Here is a 7,265-nt window from a genome sequence, read left to right as displayed (position 1 = left end):
ACCTAAATAATTGCTGCTTTAATAGTTGTAATAAACAAGACAAAAGATAATGCTGATAATGATGAAACTCTAGTCAGTATTTATATGACCAAGCAATTGAAACCATATGTTTATACAAAACTTTTTATAAACATTCATAATAAAGTTATTATAATATCCAAAAGTGTAAACAATCCAAATGTTCATTAACTTATCAAAGGTTTAATGGATTAATAAATGCAGTATATCAATATAATGAAATAGTCTTTATAAATAAAAAAGAATGAAACTCTATTGTATATTATGCAACATAAATGAACCTGGAAAACACCATGCCGAATTTAAAAATCCAGTCAACAAACACCACTTATTTTATGATTTTATTTCTATTAAATGTTTATTATAGGAAAATCCAAATATACACAAATATACAGGGAAATAGATTAGTGGTTGCCAGAGTTTTGGAGGAAAGTTTAACTAGAATTGACTGCTAATCAGAATGGATTTTTCTTCTTACAGTAATGAAAATATTTTAAAGTTAGATAGTGATAATGGTTGCACAACTTTTTGAATATACTATAAGCCAGAAATTTGTACACTTAAAAATGGTGATTTTGTGACATATAAATTATATCTCAAATGTATCATTGTGCAAAATTTGTGCAATGTCCAACACAATGACTTCATATTTTGGAGTATGGAAATTATTTTTTATTTTATTTTTTGGGATAGTGTCTCAATATTTTGCCCAGTGCTGTGGTGCAAACTTGGCTCACTGCAACCTCTGCCTCCCAGGTTCAAGCAATTCTGCTACCTCTGCCTCCCGAGTAGGGAACTTTTTTTTTTATATAAAGTACTTGTTATTCTAAATCTTAAAATAATTTTTTCTTATTTTTAAATGAATTTATAATAAGATGTTTAAATGCTTGTATTCTAATTTTTTTATTATACTTTATGTTCTGGGGTACATGTGCAGATTGTGCAGGTTTCTTACATAGTTGTACATGGGCATGGTGGTTTGCTGTACTCATCAACCTGTTATCTATATTAGGATTAGGTACTTCTCTTAATGCTATCTCTCCCCTTTCCCCCCGCCCCCCGACAGGCCCTGGTATGTGATGTTCCCCCAACTATACCTATTTGTTCTCATTGTTCAACTCCCATTTATCAGTGAAAACATGATGTATTTGTTTTTCTGTTCCTATGTTAGTTTGCTGAAAATGATGGTTTCCAGCTTCATCCATGTCCCTGCAAAGGACTCAAACTTATTCTTTTTTTTTTTAAATTGCATTTTAGGTTTTGGGTACATGTGAAGAACATGCGATATTTTTGCATAAGTACACACATGGCAGTGTGATTTTCTGCCTTCCTCCCCATCACCTATATCTGCATTTCTCCCCATGCTATCTCTCCCCAACTCCCCACCCTGCACTGTCCCTCCCCTATTTCCCCCTGACAGACCCCAGTGTGTGATGCTCCCCTCCCTGTGTCCATGTGTTCTCATTGTTCATCACCCACCTATGAGTGAGAACATGTGGTGTTTGATTTTCTGTTCTTGTGTCAATTTGCTGAGAATAATGGTTTCCAGGTCCATCCATGTCCCTACAAAGGACATGAACTCATCGTTTTTTATGGCTGCATAATATTCTATGGTGTATATGTGCCACATTTTCCCTGTCCAGTCTATCATCAATGGGCATTTGGGTTGGTTCCAGGTCTTTGCTATTGTAAACTGTGCTGCAATGAACATTCGTGTGCATGTGTCTTTATAGCGTAATGATTTATAATCCTTTGGATATATACCCAGTAATGGGATTGCTGGGTCAAATGGAATTTCTATTTCTAGGTCCTTGAGGAATCTCCACACTGTCTTCCACAATGGTTGAACTCATTTACATTACCACAATGGCAATCATTTAAAAATCTGGAGACAACAGATGCTGGAGAGGATGTGGAGAAATAGGAACTTATTATTTTCTATGGCTGCATAGTATTTCATGGCATATATGTACCACATTTTCTTTATCCATTCTATCATTGATGGGCATTTGGGTTGGTTCCAAGTCTTTGCTATTGTGAATATTGCTGCAATAAACATATGTATGCATGTGCCTTTACAGTAGAATGATTTATAATTATTGGGATATATACCCAGTAATGTTATTGCTGGGTCAAATGGTATTTCTGGTTCTAGATCTTTGAGGAATCATCACACTGTCTTCCTCAATGGTTGAACTAATTTACAATCCCACTAACAGTGTAAAAGCATTCTTAAGTATGGAAAATAACAACTCACAGAAACATCACACATTTGGCACTCTTACTAATTTATAACTTGTATAAAGAGAATTTCTGAGACCAAATCTTTTAATAACCTTGTTTTCTGTTTTTCAGTATGTCTGTTAGCTTGTATATAGGAGATTAGGACAAGTAGACTATCTTCTTGAATATTTCCACACCCTCCCCAACAGGAAAGGTATGGATCACAATTAAGATACTTAATTTTGTCTTTCTCAGTTATATAAACTACTTGATTCAGTCATCAGATAGAAGAATCTTTTATGGATACTTCATGTATAACATTCTATAATACTTAGTTATATCACAATTCTCTCACACAATGTACCTCATCCTTACTACATCCCAGTAAGATAGTAAAATTCCTCTGCATTAATGCAGCACTATTGTAAACATTGAAGGAGAATACAAAAGTGCAGAATGGAAGGCTCTGTCTTCTAGGAATTGAAAATTTACTAAAAAGGAAATTTTAACACCCAGTTATGATACAAGTATTTAGTTAAATGTAATCATATGATAAATTGAAAAAATTGGTGTCACTGAATTTCAGAGACAGGATGAAATGTTCTTTTATGTGTCTGGATTGTATTTCACTCAATAAGGAAGAATTAAGGTAAGATAAATAAGAGGAAGTATGTGTTGAAGGTGTAGGAGGAGTGGGATGGAAAACGATTGATTCTGTTTGAGATAAATTTAGGTAAATTTGTATTATTGCATTCCAGTAAAGACGCCTGATAGGCTGCTTCATAAACTTGTCTGAAGTTCAGAATATATACCATGGGGGAATTTTGATCTAAAAAGTATTTGGTGGTTAAAGTTATAGAAGATGATGAAAGGAAAACATAAAGAGTGGAAGGAAAACAATATGTGAAATCTTGCAAATCACTGAAATTTTAAGAATAAGCAGATGTTAAATAGAAGTCTACATTTTCATATTCTATAAACCCTTATATATATATACTCTGATCAGACTAAATTAAAATAGTGTATTTAGATTAAACATGATAAGCCTTTCTATATAGACATTTCTTTGAACACTCCATGAAGACCCTCTGGAACTTAGGTAAAGACAGAATTTTCTGGTTATGCTCCAAAATTTTTTTTCACAGCAATAACGAAACACATTTTTAAAATAAATTATTTTGCTCAACACAAGTACATCATATATTGGCATGGGTCTAATACATAGAAACCTGCTAACAAATAATGTGAAATGCAAGATTATATTTTAAGTAAATGGTCAGAAAAATAAAAATAGAAAGAAAACAAGTTTTATTTTGTCTTTTTCTAATTTTGGATGATATATGTGAATACTGTGGAGAATTTCTAAAATTAATTATTTTTAAATTTGTTTTCAGGATATCATTTGTAAAGGTGGCTCAGCCACCACAATATAAACTTAAATGCTTGAATCTATATCCCCTAAAGATATTGGATCTGAGCCATAAATTGGGGAGAAATGACAAAGGTCTTTTCAATTTAAATCAGATAAGTATAGCACCCTGCCTTTTTCTCTTCACGAACTTCTAAAAATATGGTGAGATATGGGTATAATAAGACACATTTAGATGATTCTTGCACCTGTAAGTGAGGATAATTTGGTAAGAGAGATCTTTCAATTTTCAGTCAAAACAACTATGTTATAATTCTGCATTATTCTTCTCTAGTGTATGTTCATGAGTGATATATGTATGTATATTCACATATATACATACAGACACATATATGTATATAAAAATAGAAATGCTTAACTCTTAGAGTGTTTTGAATGAGATAAAATTGCATATTTGTAATCACTTTTTAAGAAAATACAGTTATGATGTTTATTGACTACAACACGGACTTTTAATAAATAGAAACCCAGATTCTGAGAGAGTGAGACATATTTCATTGCCCCTCCTGGTTGTCAGAGAGCTGTCTGCTTTTGGTCAGTGAGGAATGGAAAAGATATGGTTGATGTTTTTATAGTCCTTGGAATTATGAAGTGAATAAAGGTAGAAGGAGTAATAGTAGTAACCATGGATTAAATTCAATAAATAGATTAGGAACACATATTTCTATTAGGTACTATACTATGGTTTCTGGAGAATATGAACGTAAAATTGAGTAAAACAATTGAGTAAAACTGAGTAAATAATTTTAATAACATAGCATATTAACACCTAATCATAGTCAAGTTTAAATGTAATAGTTGTACAGGTATGGACAATATGCTACATTAATAAAAGAGATACTTTGTAATTTGGGGGGATTAAAAACAAAATTTAAAAAAATTTTTGTCTGAAAATGTCTTTGACACAGATATTAGCAGTTCAAAGAAAGACATTTTAGGCAAAGACTGACAAAGCACAGATGTGTGAAACAGCATTCCAAGGTCATGGCAAGTGGGCAGTTTGGTTGTGTTCCACTATTTCATTAGTGGAAGACGAGGACTGATTAAAAGCTCAGCTGGAAATATAGATTGAAACTGCATTGCATTATACTGAATAACTTATTCTGGATATGAAAACAGGTCACTGAAAATTTTAGAAGACTATGGTAACATAATCAAATATATGGTGCAAAAATAATTTGGTCATCAGTGGGTAGGATAATAGAAAAGAACAAGAGGAAAAAGAAACTAGAGGAAATGATAATATTTGAACATTCATTCTCCTTTTAGTTTAAGTCAGGGTTTTCTGTTTATAAATTGTAAAAATTCAGGTACAGGATTCATGTTTTACTTAATTGTTTTGTTCTGTTTTACTAAGACACTGTTATCAGGAATATTTTGTGTTCTGTGAAATATAATAACATACACTTGAGAAATACTGCATTCTTTCAGAGATTCTATAATAGAGAATTGTGAGTAGTGTTAAAAGCTCAAAGAAATCCTAAACTGAAATGTCTGGAAGACTTTTATTATGGTACATGTATTGGTGTACTTGAGATCACCAGTTAGAAAATTGTCCTGTGCAAGACAATGAAAGAAACTAGGACATCAGGAGTAGGAAGAGAAAAAGAATATGAACACAGGCAATACTGTGAAAGTAAAATAGATAGGATTTAGCTGTTGATTCACAGTGGAAGATAAAGAAAGGAAAGAATCAGAGGCAAATTGATATCCCTAACAGAACCCTTCCTAGCAGCACCTATTTCAGAGTTATTGGTATTTTGTTAACTTTCTTAGTTTGCTTTATAGTCCCTGAAATTTTCTCAGTCTTTGTAGATGTAAGAATAAGAAATATACTCCATGTTTTCTTCCTGATACAAAACACAGAACAGCTATTTCCTTATAATATTTTAAAATAGAACAGCTATTTTCTTAGAATATTTTAATGGAAAATTAGATAACACTTAAATATAGTAAAACCAATTATGTTCACTTGTAAAATAAACTACACATTATTATTTTTCAAGCTATTTATATATAGATAGATAGATAAAAGCATATACATATTTTGTAACATTTTGTAGTTACCACATATTTCTTATCCATATGTATTTCCTCCTTTTTCCTTACTAATAGAAACAAGATTTTGTTCCCAGATAAAATTGATGTCTTTTATTGCTAGCAGCTGTTGGTGTAACACATAATACATTTCTAGCTATTATATATTTCCAGAAGTTATTGGTGCAATATGTGTATACTCATACATCCATATGTATTATGCATGCATATAGGCATGCATGTTTATATCTACCTATCTACTCATCCTATGAGAGATTTTCTAATACATTTTGCTCTTTGTCTTTCTCCCTTTATCTCTTTTTCCAAATTGGGACTTGGTTACAGGGGCTAGAATTGAAATAGCCATCTTGAGACAATGAAGAAAAATGCCACAAGCTAAGATTCAGGAGGAACACAGGTATTTTTGATTCTTTGAGTATTCTCCCCAGTTCTGTATGTTTAAGTCACAGATTTTTAAATCATGTATATCTCATGAATAAATACTATATATGATTCTAATCATATTAGTCTGAAACCTGAAATGGTAGAATAATTATAATATGTATGTACCACAAATAACCTGCTTATCGCTAATGAGACACAGCATGGTTCAATAGTTCCAACACTAATTTAGGAATCATAAGCTTTAGCATCTTATGTCAGTTCAAGTTCTAGTCTGTCACTCATGCAGCAGATGTAAAATGAAGATACAATCTAATAAAATAATTAAGCTAAATGATTATATAAATTTGTTATAATTAGGCTAGAAGCAGTAAAAAGAAAGTATTAGTTATTCAAATGTGACTGAGTGGATATTTTATTACATATTGTTTTCAATGTAATAATATCTTATGAATGTATATGGAAGATTTCACAGATTTGATTAAAAAGATCAAACCGATTTTAGAAATTAATAAATCTGGCCATGGGAAAACTAACACATTTTAAAACCCTAAGCTTTTATGCATAATTCAGTAAATCGGTAGTTAACTGAATTTTAGCTCTTAAATCTATCTGAAAATCAATTCATATACCCATTACAGCTGAGAGAATAAAATTAAATCAGAATTTAACATTTTTAAATGTTTTAGAGAATGCAGTGTATGAATTTTGCTACATCTGAGTTAACTTTAAGAATATCCTTGTTTCATAATAGTAATGGTTATTTTAGGATCAACTTGACTGGGTTAAGGGATTCCCAGGGAGCTGGTAAAGTATTATTTTGGGCATGTCTGTGAGGGTGTTTCTGGAAGAGATTGGCGTTTGAGTCAGTGATTTCAGTAAGGATGACTTGTTCTCACCCAACGTGGGTGAGCACCATCTAATCCACTGAGGGTCCAGATAAAACAAAAAGTCGGAGGAAAGATAAATTTACTTCTGCCCATCCCTCCTCCTCCCCTTGTCTGGATCTAAGACACTGTTCTTCTTCTGGCCTTGGACATCAGAACTCCAAGTTGTCCAATGTTTGGACTCCAGAACTTGTATCAGTGGCTTGCCGGATGCTTAGGCCTGCAGCCTTAGAGCATTATACCATCAACTTGGTTTTGAGGTCTTCACT

General features: G+C 32.2%; 1 long non-coding RNA gene across 2 annotated transcripts in view; it reads left to right on the top strand.

The window, feature by feature from the left end:
- The first annotated feature begins 2,370 nt into the window (after positions 1-2,370).
- Positions 2,371-7,265, top strand: part of LOC118145116 (uncharacterized) — a 96,012-nt gene continuing 91,117 nt past the window's right edge. For both annotated transcript variants that reach the window (XR_004730286.2, XR_013521648.1), the window contains exons 1-2: positions 2,371-2,455; positions 6,053-6,125. This is a non-coding gene — a long non-coding RNA (uncharacterized LOC118145116). The remainder of the gene's footprint in view (positions 2,456-6,052; positions 6,126-7,265) is intronic.

Source organism: Callithrix jacchus, chromosome 8 (genome assembly GCF_049354715.1).
Source record: "Callithrix jacchus isolate 240 chromosome 8, calJac240_pri, whole genome shotgun sequence".
Classification (NCBI taxonomy): domain Eukaryota; kingdom Metazoa; phylum Chordata; class Mammalia; order Primates; family Cebidae; genus Callithrix; species Callithrix jacchus.
Note: the sequence above shows the minus strand (reverse complement) of the source record. Positions and strands in the feature narration are given on the sequence as shown.